At 43.0% G+C, this 16640-nt stretch overlaps 1 protein-coding gene across 5 annotated transcripts in view; it reads right to left on the bottom strand.

The window, feature by feature from the left end:
- The window catches only part of nrg1 (neuregulin 1), an 81485-nt gene extending 65514 nt beyond the window's left edge, over positions 1–15971 (bottom strand). For all 5 annotated transcript variants that reach the window (XM_080876004.1, XM_080876005.1, XM_080876006.1 and 2 more), the window contains exons 1-2: positions 15880–15971; positions 14650–14722 (exon numbers count right to left, since the gene is read on the bottom strand). The gene's annotated coding sequence lies outside the window, so the exon portion shown is untranslated. The remainder of the gene's footprint in view (positions 1–14649; positions 14723–15879) is intronic.
- Positions 15972–16640: the final 669 nt, after the last annotated feature.

Below are 16640 nucleotides of genomic sequence, written 5' to 3'. Positions count from 1 at the left end.
CTGTAAAGTATTTTGTCTAGTGTCAATTATATTGTCAGTTATATCGTTATCGCAAATTTTCAAATGTATATCGTGATAAATATTTTTGGTCATATCGCCCTGCTCTACTAATAACATCATGTACAGTAAGTAAGTACAAAACAACAACTACACTACACACTAACTACACAAGACAACACACTTGAGACTCCAAACACGGTAAACTTCACAAGTCTCTCACCTGTGAAAACTCACTTTCACCCTTTCTTTCTTTCGCTCGCTCACTCCTAAAACTTCCCCCTCTTCCTAAACAACGAAATGTCACATTTCCATATATATTTTTGATTGTTTAACACAAATAAGGAAGGGTGTTTTTTTTCCTTTTTTGCTCACAAGCGGAGAGTGTTTGCTAGCGCTGTCCTTAGAAAACGCCATTTTTACCGTGTCTTCCAGTAGTAAACGCCTGTTTTATTCAGGAAAAGACATCGCGTATACTTTTGATCATAACTCTGGTTTTACATGGCCTATCAACACAATTTAAAAACTGGTATATAGTTTGAAGTCAGTACTTGTGACAAACGTTGAAATGGAGACTCTGGGTCCGTCGTAAAGCCTTAAGTTGGCTAGCTATGTATTGGGCTAATGTTTAAAGCTTTCACTTGAGTAAAGTAACTCATATTACTGCTAAGTAATGTTAGCTAAGTTCACAGCATGCTCCATAAATCTCCATGTCATAACCAGTGTTGGGACTAACGCGTTATTAAGTAACGCGTTACAGTAACTACGTTATTATTGTGGTAACGAGCACGGTAACTAGTTATTATGCCAAAATCAGGAACGCGTTACTCGTTACTGGGATTTAGATAGGGTCGTTACTCGTTACTTCGTGTGGTGGCTATCGCGGAGCTTCCACAGATTCAGTAACATTAGCAAGTGGTGGAGGCCAGCAGGTGGAGGAGAGAAAAGGGACGCAGAAGGAAGAGAGACCCGAGGCGGCCGTCGGTCCAAGTGTGAACTGAACTTCAGGTAAGAAGTTATGACCTGCAGTCTCTCTGGGTCAGATATGAACCAAGTTTAGGTGGAGTTTATTTTCGTTGTGCTGACTTTTTTCGTACTGCGTGCTAGCTAGCATGACGGAGTTTCCATACAGCTGGGTGGGTGCTATGAAGTTAATGATGTTGAACTTTATTTTGTTCATAAGTTATTAGAGTTGCCAACCGTCCCGTCTGGTATTCAGAGAAAATATTACGCGTTTCGTATTGAGGTGAAAAGGAACAGTTTGTCCCGTAATTCAGCTACAATGAAAAAGGCACAAAGCTGGAGTTATTCTGTGTCTTTGCTGCACAGCTGCCTCTTCTTTCATTCTCCCCCTCCCTCTCCTGTTTCTACTTCAATCATGAAAACTGATCAATGATCAGCTGATCGTCTTTTCTCTCTTGTTTGTTTATCGCTCACTTTGGGCCGAAAGAGGAAACCAGCGAATGTCGCGCTAAACAACAGCAGCACGTTTAAGCTTGATCAGCTATTGTTAGAATTTATTTAATATTAATTTCTAGTATCAGCTGATGTTTGCTGGAGCCACAGCTGCAAAAAAGCTGCTGGTCATGATGTCGGTTTGGTTATGTGATGAGAGGGAAACATGAAGATGAAACCAGGAGATGTCCTTACTGAATCATCAGAGCTGAACAGGTGATGGAGAAACAGGTTTACCTTTTAGGTGACATGAATGAGTTGAAGGGAAGTTATGAACTGTTTCTGAGAGACAAATAACCCCAGGATCCTTTTTTAGGTAGCTGACAGCTGGTAACTGTGCAGGGGCGGGTCTAGCAAAGTGTTGCCAGGGGGGCAGGTAGGGCATTAACAGGGAGAGGTGGGCACAAAGAAATACTTTTCTTTCTTATTCTCATTTAAAATGTCTCGCTTTTAAAAAATAATTATCTGAATCTTACAACAAACGATTGATAGATTGATGCATATATACCATCAAAACAGTGTACATCACTGTCACAACAGTGTTTGTTTTCATTCAAAGGCTTTATGATTTTTCCTATAATGGTGGGCTAGTCAAAATGCCTGGGCCAATTTTCTGTCCCAGTCCAGCCCTGTATGCAGCTCATCTGCAGTGTGGTGTTGCCTACATCTTCCTATTCAGAAGGCAGAATTTCCCAGTTCTGAGTACAATCGAAAGCACCACGACTGCAGTTTTTGTGTTGGATGTAAAAGGCACACATGACGCTGTGACGTAGGCTAGAATCATGGCAGCAGTCAATGACGGTCCAGGCGTGGGATTTCTCTCGTGGAAATATGCACATTATCTTTTCCTTTCTATTGGTAGGTGGCACAGTGCAGTTGTGGCAAGTAAGCAAGCTAGAAGACTGGCAAAGTTATGGAAGCAAGAGAATTCTGAGTAAAACCAAAGTTACTTTCCCTAGTAACTAGTTACTTTGAAAGTAACGAGTAACTTGAAGTAACTGAGTTACTTTTGAGAGAAGTAACTAGTAATGTAACTAAGTTACTATTTTAAAGTAACTTACCCAACACTGGTCATAACTAACCGCTATACTAGCGCTGCCGTATTGCATCACACTCACTGCATTTCAATCATTTATCCCTCTCTGTTTTTGTACCCCTGTTTATTTTAAAGCTCAGTTTTTAAAACCTTATGGTGTAACTATAGCCCAGCCCATGCAGCAGTATGTTAATGACTAACCTCGTATTGTGGATGGATTACCTCAGTAATTCTCCTGACTGAAGTTTCGTCTCTTTACAGAATTCTGCCATGCAATTGCATTTGTTCCTAACCATCGCGAACCCTCACGTTAACTTTTATCGAATGGAAAAAACAAACAAACTAGTGTTCATAAATAAAGCGAACCTTGGACAAGTCATGGTGAACTTCTGTCGGAGGGGCGCTTTTTTGAACTGCAGGTTCTTGAAGGATAATACAGTTTGAAGCTGGAGGATCTCTTTGTAAATATCCGATAGAAGCTAGGTCCCCTAACTTTCAGTAGCTGTTGAAAGGATAAAGTTGTGGTATTGGTGTGGTGTTGGCCAGAGGGGCCGATGGCGCGATATGGCAGCCTCGCTTCTGTCAGTCTGCCCCAGGGCAGCTGTGGCTACAACTGTAGCTGCCTCCACCAGTGTGTGAATGTGAGAGTGAATGAATAGTGGCATTGTAAAGCGCTTTGGGTGCCTTGAAAAGCGCTATATAAATCCAATCCATTATTATTATTATTATTATTATTATCAGTGGTTAGAAATACCATTATTACTTTAGGATTAGTTTAACACAAAGTCAGGGCTGACCCGGTACCATTTCTGTGAGTCACAGTGCACAGCATAAAGGTCCTTTCACATCGGACGCAGCATGTGCTGCTAATGCTAACTAAAAGCAAAGGATCCAGAATTTGTTACGGTGGCTGCTGAGCTCTGTGGGTTTTTGCACCTCTACCTGTACTAGATTCACCTGCTCCTTGTTGTTTTTATCTCTGACTTTATGTCCTCTACAAGAGTTTCTGTTTTCTTTTTGCTGGTTCTTCAAATGTTCAATAAAAACGTATGCTAGTCCTTGATCCCCAAACTGGGAAATTACAAAGTGACCTGGAAGGAATTGACTTGGCATTCCAAACCTATTGCAAAATGTTATATGCACAACCTGCACAAGCCAACACAGAAGATATAAAAATGTTTCTTAATTCATTAGATTTGCCATCAATTGGTGAGTGTCAAAATGAATGCCTAAACAAACAGATTCAGAAAGAAGAATTGGAAATGGCCTTAAAGAAACTAAAAAATAACAAAACACCAGGTACAGAAGGCCTGCCGGCTGAGTGGTATAAGGCATTTGAGGTGGAGGTGCTTCCAGTTTTGCTAAGGTCATTGAACTGGACATTAGAGAATATGTCCAGTTCAATCATGGTCTGAGGCGATCATAACAATTATACCTAAAGACGGTAAGAACAAAATGCTGTGCCGCTCATATAGGCCGATATCAGTCCTAAACCAAGGTTATAAGCTTTACGCCTCAATTATATCTAATAGGATAAACTCATTCATCCCAGATTTGATTGATGAAGATCAAACTGGATTTGTTGGGGGCTGGCAAACCCAAGACAACATAAGACGCTCTCTCCACATAATCAATAATGTAAGAGAAAATAATCATAAAGCGGTACTAATTAGTCTGGATGCCGAAAAGGCCTTTGATTGCGTGAGCTAGAGGTATTTGTTTTTGGTCCTAGAAAGATTTGGTTTTGCTGAAAACTCCATTAACAGTATTAAGACATTATATTCAATGCCTACCGCGAGAATCAAGATAAATGGACGAGTCACGGACCGTATAAAGTTGGAAAGATCTACTCGTCAAGGTTGTCCCTTGTCTCAGACTCTTTTCGCTCTTTACATTGAACCTTTAGCACAGGCAATAAGAGAAAATAATAGTATTCATGGGGTCGTAGTTAATTCAAGAGAACACAAAATAGCCTTATATGCTGATGATGTCCTTTTGTACTTGTCAAATCTAGACCAGTTCATCTGGACCCTTTTAGATTTGCTGGGAAGGTTTGGGATGTATTCTGGTTACAAACTCAACATAGGAAAAACACAAATTTTAAGTTTTAACTATAGCCCGTCGAGTGAGGTTAAAAAATGTTTTTCTGTTGATTGGTCTCTGAAAGCAATTAGATATTTAGGAGTATGGCTGACTAAATCGTTAGATGACTTGTATAAAAAAAAAAAACTTTGAGCCTGTGAACCAAAAGATTAAAGAGGACCTCACTCAATGGTCAACACTTGTTTTTGATTTTAGTGCGAGAATGGAGGTCATTAAAATGTCAGTCCTACCCAGACTACTGTATCTGTTTATGTCTCTACCGATCAAAATCCCCAAATCTCAGTTCCATGACTGGGACAAACAAATATCTCGATTTATTTGGAGGGGGCGGAAACCTAGAATTAAATATAGCACATTATTAATCCTTAAAGATAAAGGTGGCTTCTCCCTCCCAAGTCTCAGAGATTACTACCTTGCTGCTCAACTCAAAATAATTATACAATGTTGTGATGACACTTATGGGGCCCGATGGAAAGACATTGAGAATATGTGTGGGGTCATTCCAATACAAGCCTTGATAGGAGATCAGAAGCTGGCAACAGCCTACCAGAAAGAACTGAACCCTTTCGCATCTTTTACATTGCTTATCTGGTTTGAGTTAGTGAAAGAACTAAATCTAAGGAACCACATTCAAGTACTTAAGTGGGTGGCTTATGACTCTGAGTTTAAACCAAACCAATTGGAGTTACAATTTAAGAACTGGTCACATAAAGGCATTAATGTATACTGTAAAATACTGGATAAGAATGGCCTGCAAATTTTTCAAACATTACAAGAAAAATATGAGCTAGGAAAAAGTGATTTTTTTCAGATACCTACAATTACGGCAGTATTTGTCCTCAAAAGTGACTAAAGAAATTAATACACAATCCAATGAAATAATTAATCTGATTTTACAAACATACTATAAGGGATGTAAGTCAGTTATCTCTAAACTCTACCAGGGCATATTGAAAAGTAGGGGAACTTCAACAGATTATATAAAGGAAAGATGGGAGAGAGAGTTGTCCTCAGTTATAACTTCTGAGCAATGGGACAATATGTGTGAGACTGCCATTTCAACCTCATCCTCTGCATACTGGCGAGAATTTAGTTGGAAAAACCTGGTACGATTTTTCATAACACCAAAACAACAAACACGGGGAAATTCTTCATGCTGGAGGAGCTGTGGGGAAACTGTTGCAAACCATACCCACATATTCTGGTCGTGTCGAAAACTTTCTAAATTTTGGGAAGATGTTATATCAAAGATAGAACAGACTATAGGCTTTAAATCAAAACAACATCCTGTCATAAAATTTTATTTAGGAGACCTACCCGAAGAATTAACAAGCAATGACAAATATAATTGGGCAGGGATAGCTCAGTAGGTAAAGTGGTCGCCCCATGATCGGAAGGTCGGCGGTTCGAATCCACTTAACGGCTACCCTGAGGTACCCCTGAGCAAGGTACCGTCCCTACACACTGCTCCCCGGGCGCCTGCTTAGTGGGCTGCCCACTGCTTCACTGAGTGAATGGGTCAAATGCAGAGAAAAACAAGTAATTTCCCCATGGGGATCAATAAAGTATCCATTATTATTATTATTATTATTATTATTATTATATCTCCTGAAGATTCTTACTGCTGCAGCAAAAAAAGCAATTACTCGTAAGTGGCTCTGTACTGACCCCCTGTTCTGGACGACTGGTTGAGCGTTGTTGAGGAGATTCATAAAATGGAAAAACTTACCTTTTTGTTAAGGCTGCAAGCTAATATTTATACCACAAGATGGGACAAGTGGTTGAAATATATCCGAAATTCGACTGTTGTTTGTTTGGGGTTTTTTTTAATTAAATTTATTTTTTCTTTCTCCTTTTTTTTTTTTTTTTTTTTTTTTTTTTTTTTTTAAATGACATCAGAAACAGCAGTATGCGACATTACGTGATGGCAGAGCTTCAGTTCATCCTTTGTCTTTTTTTTTTTTTTTTTTTTTAATAAATAGGACAGGGGGAATGAATGAGAGAAAGAGGGGGAGAGAAAGAAAGAAAACCAAAGGGGAGAAGAGACGGTGAGAAGGGGGGGAAGAGAGAGAAAAAAAAAAGAACTCCTGGGTCACCTGTATGGAGAAAAAAAACAAACAAACAAAAAAAACAAACAGAGGAGACAGCAAACAACAAAGAGCAACATAATAATAGAGAAAACAAAGCACCATCACAATAAACTAGCTAGTCATAGATATCAATATTTACTAAATAATAAACGATATTGTGCAGCACGCAAGATAGACAGCGCACAGTGTGCTTTGAGGCAGCAGCCAAGAAAGCTTTAGTCCGCGTCTGTGAATACCCATGTGTGCATACCTGTGTGGATCAGGGGGGGCCACAGCCCCATCCTCCAGGGTGTGAAGCGGGTATGGAGGAGATCAAAACTCCAGACATCCAGAGGCCCCCAGAACACAAGAGACCATGGAAGACCAACAGAGGGGCAGCCGCGCCACTGTTCCAGTAAGAGCTGAGGAGAGTCCCAGATGAGGGCTCGCCCAGCAGCCGCGGAGCAGAAGTCAGGGGGAGTTGCAGTGACGCGCCCGTGAGCTCCGCCGGCCCCCAGCTGTGCCTGAGTGACCGAGCCCCAGGCCGAGAGGCCGGGGGCACCCCACCTCCAAAGGGGCCCGAGCGAGCCTCAGGCCCCAGGCCCCGACAAGCGGCCGCCAAGGAGTGAGCCGGTGTGTACCCGGACGCCCACCCCCAGACACAAAGAACCACCAACACACCGACACCTGAGGGAGTCCGCCACCGGCAGGGGAAGTGGTGGTGGGTGGAGATAGGCCTCCAAACCTTGGAGGGCCTGAGGTGTCCCCAGAGAGGTGGCGTCTGATACCCAACCTGACATATAGACACAGACATACAGGCACACACAGACACAAACATCCATTCCCACCCTCATACTCTCATATGCACTCACTCCACACTCAACCAACGTGGAGACAGACATAAAGAGACGCTGTACACACAATCACACTCCCCAAGCGTACTCTACAAACCGGGTCTAGGTACCCTTGCCCCTGGAGGGGGGAATTGCACCCAGACCCGGGTGGTGTTACCCTTTTCCCTGCGGTGGGGAGAGGCAGACCACCCCGACTCCGCAGCAGCAGGGAGGCCCCACACCCCAGACCGCAGTCGGACGGCCAACTCCTCCTACTAGCCCTCCCGCTCCAGCAGGCCGCAGAGAATGGGGGTGGGAGAAGACTCCAAACCTCCCTCCACCCGCTCATTGTAGTGTTGATGCATATGTGTTCTAAGGTGCAATTAAAACCCAGGAGGGCATGGAGCTACCTGCCAAGGAGCAGCAGGTAAGCGCATAGTCCCTCCTGCTAGCCCTCAATGACTAAGTGTATTTAAAATTGAGAGGTGGGCAACGACGTCAGGGGTGAGGTATACACCCTGATGGTAATTTGGACTCCGTGATTGTGCCCACCCCCAAGATCCTATATGTATGTGTAATGAGAGTGTGAATAATGTGAATGTCTAAGTTGTGGGATAAAATTGAGGCAGAGGCAGCCAGAAGGGGAGGGGGGGGGGGGGGGGGGGGGGGGGTAGCCTCCTCTGCACCCTGGTGACATACCCCCACTCCAAGGCCCTGCATGTGTGGGTGGTTGCCCTGTTTGTGCCTACTCACATCTATATAAACTTCTGCATGCCTCTCCTAGGCTGCTCTTACATCTGTAGATGTGCTGTCAATTCATGAATATAAAGTCATGTTCTCACTGCCAGAATTGCTTTGTGGGAAAAAGCTGTGCTTTTCAGTCGACTGCTTGTTTTGTTATGGTTGTTTTTGGTTGTTTTCCTTTTCTGTTGTAAAAATATGTAAAACCTCTATTAAAAACTAAGTAATAAAAAAAAAATTTAAAAAAAAAGGAATGCTAATTCATAACGAAGAAAGCTTTGTAACTATCCCCACTAGTGAAGACTGTCATTTCCAAAACACTGCATTGCCAAGAAAATGGTCCTCATTTAGGGCTGCTCAATTAATCGAATTTTAATCACGATTACGATCTGGGCTTTCAACGATCATTAAAAATGACTGAGCCGATTATTAGCCCCTCCCTCGTTTATCCGCGACACCTTAAAGGCCGGTCCGTGAAAATATTATCGGGCATAAACCGGTCCGTGGTGCAAAAAAGGTTGGAGACCGCTGATTAAGAGGACCCGAGGGAAGCTCGGAAAGCTAAGCAGAAGTTATTTGGAGAGGAGAGTGACTGCCGTTGGTTGAAAAGAGAGGTAAAAAAAAAAAAACTTCAGTGGTGTTGCACACTATTTTATATTATTTTTTAAAGTCATTGTTAACCCTTTAAAGCCGTCAGAGCAGCACGCTCCGTTTTGTGTAACTATTTTTAAATCCCTGTAGAACCTGGACCATGTAAGCTAGCGCAATAATTTGTTTTGCATATGAAACCAGAGGAGTTGTACTTACATCTGATGCCATCAGCTTGTCCTCGGTCACGGTTTCCTTCCACATATAGCTTTGCAAAAATTGCATAAAAAGCGCTTGCAGGAACAAAAACATAATATTCCAGAAACACGCTTTGCTGATCCGATCAGCTGTTCGTAACACTTCCCACAGTGAAACAGGCGTCAGCGCGAACTATCACATGTCCGCCATTTCCTGGCCGAAACCGGAAGTGACGTCATTTTCGCGGAAATGTAGTTTTTTTTACTTGTAGGCCTTAAAGGCCTATACTGGTCATGTTTGACTTTTCTGAATAGTTTCTGGGATGCTTAGAACTCGAATTGCACTGCTGGAAATAGTTTATTTTGATGCACCTGCTGTTTTCTTTGAAAATTTGCATCATAGGATTGTTTTTTTGTTTTTCCTGCAGTATATAAAAATTGGTGTATCTCCAAAATAAAACTATGAACACACTCAAAATAAGTTTCCTGTTGTTGTAAACTATTTTTTGCAACTTTTTTGTATTTAAAGTTTTGAGGGATAAACCTCTTAAATTTCTCCAAGTAGAAATATATGTAAAAAAACAAACAAAAACGATTTTCAATTTTTTTTTGTAGTTTATTGCACTTTTTTGCAATTAATGTAGTTACTATGGACTTAATGCATACATATTATTAAAATATGGGCTATAACAGTTGTATAGCAACTTGAAATGCTCCCATAAATGGCACTACAACATGTAAAAAAATAATATAAGCTCTGGCGGACTTGGTTCTATAGTAGGTCTTAAAGGGTTAAATAAATATCGTCAAATAATCGTGATCTCAATTTCAGTGAAAATAATCGTGATTATCATTTTTGCCATAATCGAGCAGCCCTATCCTCATTAACTGGAAAAATTAAAAAATAATCTTAATTCTAACCAATATAAAAACCATCTAATAGATCACATTAGTCTTGATACAACCTCTGCCATCACATTTGATCAATCCCTTTGGGCTCCTTTGATCGGCTTCATCACCTAGTGGGGGTGGGGGGTCATGGTTTGGTCCTGCCTTCGCTATAGAGATTGACAGACCACGTGACTTTCGCACATTACATGCTGGGAACTCGTGGCAAAACAATCCAAGTACCGCATGAAATGCAAGCATTTGCAGCACCACAAAACGTTCATTCTTCGGTTCCAATAAATTCTTGCTTTTTCTTTGCCCCCGAAAAAGGTATGTACAAAACGAAGGAGAACAATGCCGGTCCGTACAAAGACAGACTTGATGAAAACTCAAAGAAAAGATACGAGGAAAAAAAAATCAAAGGAGTGAAAGGGTTAGACCCTTACGAGCACACAGAGGGACAAAATACGTTAGCGTGCTGCCCAACTTTCACCACGCTCATATTTACAATTATACGCTTCTTGGAGTGAGTGCATACACTCGTGAAGTTTAGTAACTTCAGGTCACTGCAACAAGCCCCAGTTTACCAACGGATGGGTACAGGACCTTGAAATGCACCGTGTAGAACGAAAGACCATCGTACATATCATAAGTTTACCAGTCTCACAAATCGTCTTCATAAATACACATTCGTTAACCGTTTATTAATAGGACCTTTGAGCTCAACGGTAATTAATTAGTAGTGGAAATAATTTCTGGTATGCATTACAGAAATATAGCAGTGACAATAATATTGTATGCTGTAATCGTACTGGGCAATTAGTGATACAAAAAAACTGTTTTACCCTGTGAATAAAAGTATATGTTTTTGTCAATGTACCATAATAACAGAAGCGAAACGCAATATTGTGTCAGGACAATTCACTATTTATGCATAATAAACAAAGGAGCATAGCGCCACAATTTCTATTCAGCGCCAGCCTTGCTTGTAACCTATATCACCAATTATGTTAAGAAAAATGACGTATTAACTACTACAAAACACTGACCTTTGTGGAAATGCTTGGAGCAGACTAACATGTGAGCTGGAGTGTTCTGAGACGTTATATTTGATCTTTGAATGGCTGCAATCCAGGCCACCCGTCGCCTCTTTGTTACTTCGGAAACATGGCTCGAACAATTTCTCTTCAACGACGTAATCCGATAACAACCGATCTCTTTACCCGTCAGCTTTCCGTGGCTGTCATGCGACCGGCTATTGCAGTTAATAATACAACAGCTTCTTGCCATTTTTTGTGTTTCTTTTTATCGCTGTATAACTGATTTCAATTGAAAGCCTGCGTGCACTAGTACCTCTTGCCACGAGTTCCCAGAATTCTTTGCGGTTTTACCCCTGAATGACGTCACATTTTCAATCTATCTCTATTGTGGTTGATATGGGGTTAGGGACGGCCTTAGGGCGTCTGGGGAGTCCCTAGGGACGTTTCCCTAGAAGGCCTAACCTGGGGGATGTGGCCATGACCTGGTTAGGAGCTCTGGGGGCTCTTAGATGGTGTTTTCCTTGTGGCTGCGTACAGCAGAGATGGGGGAGGGTCTGTGCTGGCGGACGTTGGTTACTGGCCTGGTAGCCTGGCTGCCCCTGGGAGGGTCCGGGACGGGCGTGGAGGCTAGGGGGTCTGGGGCCGGGCCTTGGGGGCTTGGGTCCTGGCTGTTGTGTCACCGGAGCAGTGGGCGGGTGGGTGCAGGGGACCTCTGGTGCATCGGCCCAACTAGGGGGCTCTCTAACTGGTGGGGAGTTGTTATATCTTTGCAGGTGGTCTCCTCACTACAGGAGCTCACTCTGCAGGTGGGGGGAGATATATAGGAGAGGTGGAGAATGAAGTCAACCTGGGTGTCTATTGTCTTGTATAGTTTGAGAGATGATTGGATGATGGGGTGGGTGCAGTTTTCTCTGGGGTGGAGTCGGGTGGGCTGCCCCGGACTCTGTGGGGCTGGGCGGTGCTGCTGCTGCGGGCCCCGGACCGGATGGGCCTAGGCCCCCTTGCCCTGGTGGGTTCCAGAGTGGGGGTGCCTACTGGGGTCAGCGGGGGAGCTGGCCCCAGGGAGGGGCCGCTTGCCCCTCCCTTTCTTCCCTCCCCATCCTCAGCTGCCTCCCTATTCCCGCTATACCACACCCACCTTGGGGTGCAGGTATGTCACCAGGGTGCAGGGGAGGCACTCTCCCTCTATCCCCTTCTGGCCGCCTCTTCTGTGCCTCAATTTTATTCTGCAACCTAGACATCCACATTACTCACACTCTCACATAACACATACATATAGGGCCTTGGGGGTGGGCACGTTTTACAGCATCCAGAGGATGGTCGGTGTACTCCAACCCACCTCTGGCGCTAGTGCCCTACCCTCAATTTTAAATGCTTTAGACACTAAGGGTTTTCGGGAGGAGCCGTGCTGCTCTCTGAGAGGAAGCTAGTACCATGCTCTCCTGAGTTTTAAATGCACTTTAGAACAGCACACAGCAACACTACATATGAGCGGGCGTAGGGAGGTTTGAGGTCTTCACTCACCCCGGTTCTGTTAGCCGTCAGGGCTGGGGGGCTGGGAGGAGGTGCTGGCCGTCAGACTGGGGTCTGGGATGCGGGGCCTCCCTGCTACTGCAGATAAGGAGGTGGTCCGCTTGCCTCCACCCCAGAGAGAAGGGTTACATCTCCTGGGTCTAGGTGCGGCTTGCCCCTCTGAGGGCGGGGGTACCTGGACCTGGGATATAGAGTATGTTTGGGGAGTGTGACTGTCTGTGCAGTGTCTATTTGTGTCTGTCTACACGTTGGGTGAGTGCCGAGTATTTGGTTGTGCATATGGGGTGGGAATGCATGTTTGTGTCCGCGTGTGCCTGTTCGTCTGTGTCTATATGTCAGGTTGGGTCTTAGACTCAACCTCTCTGGGTACATCTCAGGCCCTCTAAAGTACGGAGGCCTATCTCCCCTCACCACACTCCCTGCCGGTGGCTGATGCCCTCAGACGTTGGTGTGTTGGTGGTCCTTGTCGTCTGGGGCTGGGCGCTCATGTATGTACCGGCTCACTCCTGGTGGCCGATTGGCGGGGCCAGGCGCCTGTGGCCCGGCTGGGCTCCTTCCGGGGGGTGGGATGCCCTCAGGCCTCTGGGCCTGAAGCTCGGTCCTCTCTGGCACAGCTGGCTGCCGGCAGAGCCCACGGGCACGCCACTGCAACCCCCTCTGGCCTCTGCTCCATAGCTGCGGGGTGACCTCTCGTTTGGGGCTCTACTCAGCTCTTCCCAGTAGGGTGGCACAGTTCCTCCCCCTTTGGTGGTCCTCCTCGGGTCCTTGTACTCTGGGGCCTCTGGATATCTGGGGCCTGGATCTCCTCCATACCTGCTTCATACCCTGGTGGACGGGGCTATGGCTCCCCACACTCCCTAGCAGATCGTTACATGGAGAAACCTTTGGAATACAAGCATGCTGATCCACACAGGTGTACACACAGGTGTTCACAGACGCGGACTACACCTTTCTTGGCTGCTGCCTCAAAGCATATTGTGCGCTGTCTATCTTGCGTGCTGCACAATATCGTTTATTATTTAGTAACTACTGTTATCTCTACTGCTAGCTAGTTTATTGTGAAGGTGCTGTTTTTTTATTATGTTGCTCTTTGTTATTTGCTTTCTCTTCTGTTTTTTTTTTCTTCATACAGGTGATCCAGGTGTTTTGTTTGTTTGTTTGTTTTCTTTCTTCCCCCCCTTCTCACCGTCTCTTCTCCCCTTTGGTTTTCTTTCTCTCCCTCTCTTTCTTTCATTCTTTCTCCCTGTCCTATCCCCTAGTCATGTCTGTCCCGTTTGTAGCAACCCAAAAAAAATAAATACATAATTATAATAAAGGTCAATCAAATGGACCAATATGGCAAGGCCATGATGATCCACTTGGTAAAATAAATCCGCTTGGCATCTTTCTTGGCCTTAAGACAACAATTCTGATGGCTAAAGATCCAAACGGGACACAAAAAAAAAAAAAAAAAAAAAAAAAAAAAGGCTGTGGAAGTCCCTGTGTTAATTTTAAATATGTTAATATTGTCTATTTTCTAAAACGTTCAGATTGTCTACTCTTATTTAATTCACTTAATGTAAAGAATTCACCTGCTTGCTGCATACAATGCTACTATTGCACATTCACCTAATGTATATAATATATAACGTTCTTCTTCTCTCCCCCTTTTGCACATGTCGAGGAGCATGTCAGATTACATTTAACTGCATGTTATACTTGTATAACTATGCATGTGATGAATAAAGAATCTTGAATCCTCCAGCTTCAGTGTGCTAATGTGTTTATATTATTTCAACCATAGCTGTGTAGTTAGTGATCACGTAGCACACCTTTATATACCGGCTAGCCCAGCTTCAGTAACCCTACAAACCTTACTACTGTTTAGTTTTCTGTAGAGCTGTACTACAGTGGCCCCTAGAGACAAAGCATGTACAAACTCCAAAGCACATACAAATTTTGGAGTTTGTACGTGCTTTGGAGTTTGTACGTGCTTTGTCTCTAGGGGCCACTGTACTGTACATCTTCAGAAATCCATCAATCAGAACCAGGGCTGTGCAGAGAGGTTTAAAGGGGCGGGTGCTCAAAGTTAAAAAGGGGCACATTGAACCAGGCTGAATAACAACAACACACATTCATCAAGAATCTAATATGGGCAACAAGGCAAAGCAAACGTAGCCGATGCTTTACCTGATGGGTACAATGTTGCTGTTGAGGGGTTGCTGTGGATAGTGCTGGAGGGCAGGGCTGAGTTGATCTGAGACTGTAAACATTAAAAAGTCCATAGGAGAGATGGTAGCTGATTAAACAAGTGTCATGAGATAATAACAAAATGCAAAGATTGGTGACAGCGCTTGGAACCATAAGGCAACAAAAAACTGTGAGAAATAATTTAGGCTCTGCCTGTGATTCACTCTTTGCTTCTCTTCTTCCTTCCATCCCATCATTTCATATATCACTCTCCACTTGCTGTCTATCTGAGAACAAGGCACAACTTGCTATTGCAATAAACTATAATCTAATTATCCACACCTAACAACTCTTGCACTTAATCTAAAATAAAATGATGACAGAAAAATGTTATAGCCTCACACAGCTCCTACTGTTTCCTCCTCATGTCCTTACCAGGCATGTCTGGACAATGTTATATCATGAGTAATATTTTTTTTTAAAATCCATCTAAATAAAACACACACATGCACGCACACACAATGACATTTTAGACTTTCTTCAGAATACTGTATATACTATGGGCATCATGGTGTTGATCCAGAATCTTTTTTTTTTAATTATTATTATTTATTACTAGAGCTACAATAATAAAGCAATGAGGAGGGGGAAGTAATAAATATGAAATAATGTCATTATGATGATTCCATTTGTTTCACTATCCACTCTGTGCAGGGCAAAGCTTATTACATTTTTAAACTGTAGAGATACAATAATTTTACTGCTGTAAAATCCAAATTTTGTCTTATTTAAAATATAAATCTAATATAATCTGCTTCTTAATGTATGTTCTTTAAAATACAGTGTTTTTTTAATATATTATAATTATAATAATGCATAATTATGTGGACATGCATATTAGATCGTTTTTTAGTGAAATATAATCCCTCCAGAAAGGCAGGAAAAGCCCTGTAACTTGCTTTAAAACTAAATATGTTTCTAAATACTTTAAAACTAAATATGTTCCCTAAAACGGTGACAGAGCTACAGACCCATGACAGCCTTACACAGGTAGCCAGCAGCTATGACCAGCACTACTTGTGCAGTTAATAAAAGGACAGGTAATGTTTGTCGCGCTGTTGCAGTTTGTTTCAGTTCGTCAGTTGCAACAAGACAGCTTACCAACGTGTACAAAATAAGCTAATACTCCTGGGTGCTATACACTACAGTGTACGCTGTACACCTACTTACTGGTTTTGTCGCATCAGTCTGTGTCTCTGAGTTAACTTGTGTTTCTCCTACAGCTCCGGACCGGAAAAAATGCGCGTGCTCTTTGTGAGCTCGTTCCCGGCTCGTAACGAGCGCGTTCTGCCGTTAAGGGCGATCATTGGTTAAATGTGATCATGTGACTGATGCAAGCTAGATCCTTTTATTTAGCAAAATTGTGATTAATAGTTAAATATTATTGTTGAGGGGCACAGACAAGACTCCGCACGCACACACACATTAAATATATATATATATATATATATATATATATATATATTTTTTTTTTTTAATAGTTGCCTCAACAAAAGGGCACCTTGGGCACCCATCAGGAAAGGGGCGGGTGCTCAAGCCCCTCTAGCCCCCCCACCCCCACCTCTGCACGTGCCTGATCAGAACATTATTTAATCTTACATTTTTTTATTTTTTCCCTTGGGGGGGGGGGGGATTCCCGCGTACCACTAGAGGGAGCCCATGTACCATGGTTTTAGAATGACAGACTGGATGAATGAATAGAGCAGCGACAGGAAGGAGACACTGGGGAGGATTTTTCTCAAAGAGGAGACACCAAATCACAGCTGACTTCATTCAAGCGCCTTGAGGCGACTTTTGTTGTGATTTGGCGCTATATAAATAAAATTGAATTGAATTCATTCTTTAGCAATGGATGATTTCATCATCCTCAGTTACTAGACTCAGGTGAACGGGTAATAACTGAATAGATACAAATGGGTAACAGTATGAAA

This window comes from Rhamphochromis sp. 'chilingali' (genome assembly GCF_963969265.1).
Source record: "Rhamphochromis sp. 'chilingali' genome assembly, chromosome: 2".
NCBI classification, from domain to species: domain Eukaryota; kingdom Metazoa; phylum Chordata; class Actinopteri; order Cichliformes; family Cichlidae; genus Rhamphochromis; species Rhamphochromis sp. 'chilingali'.
This window is presented reverse-complemented; position numbering and strand designations above follow the sequence as displayed.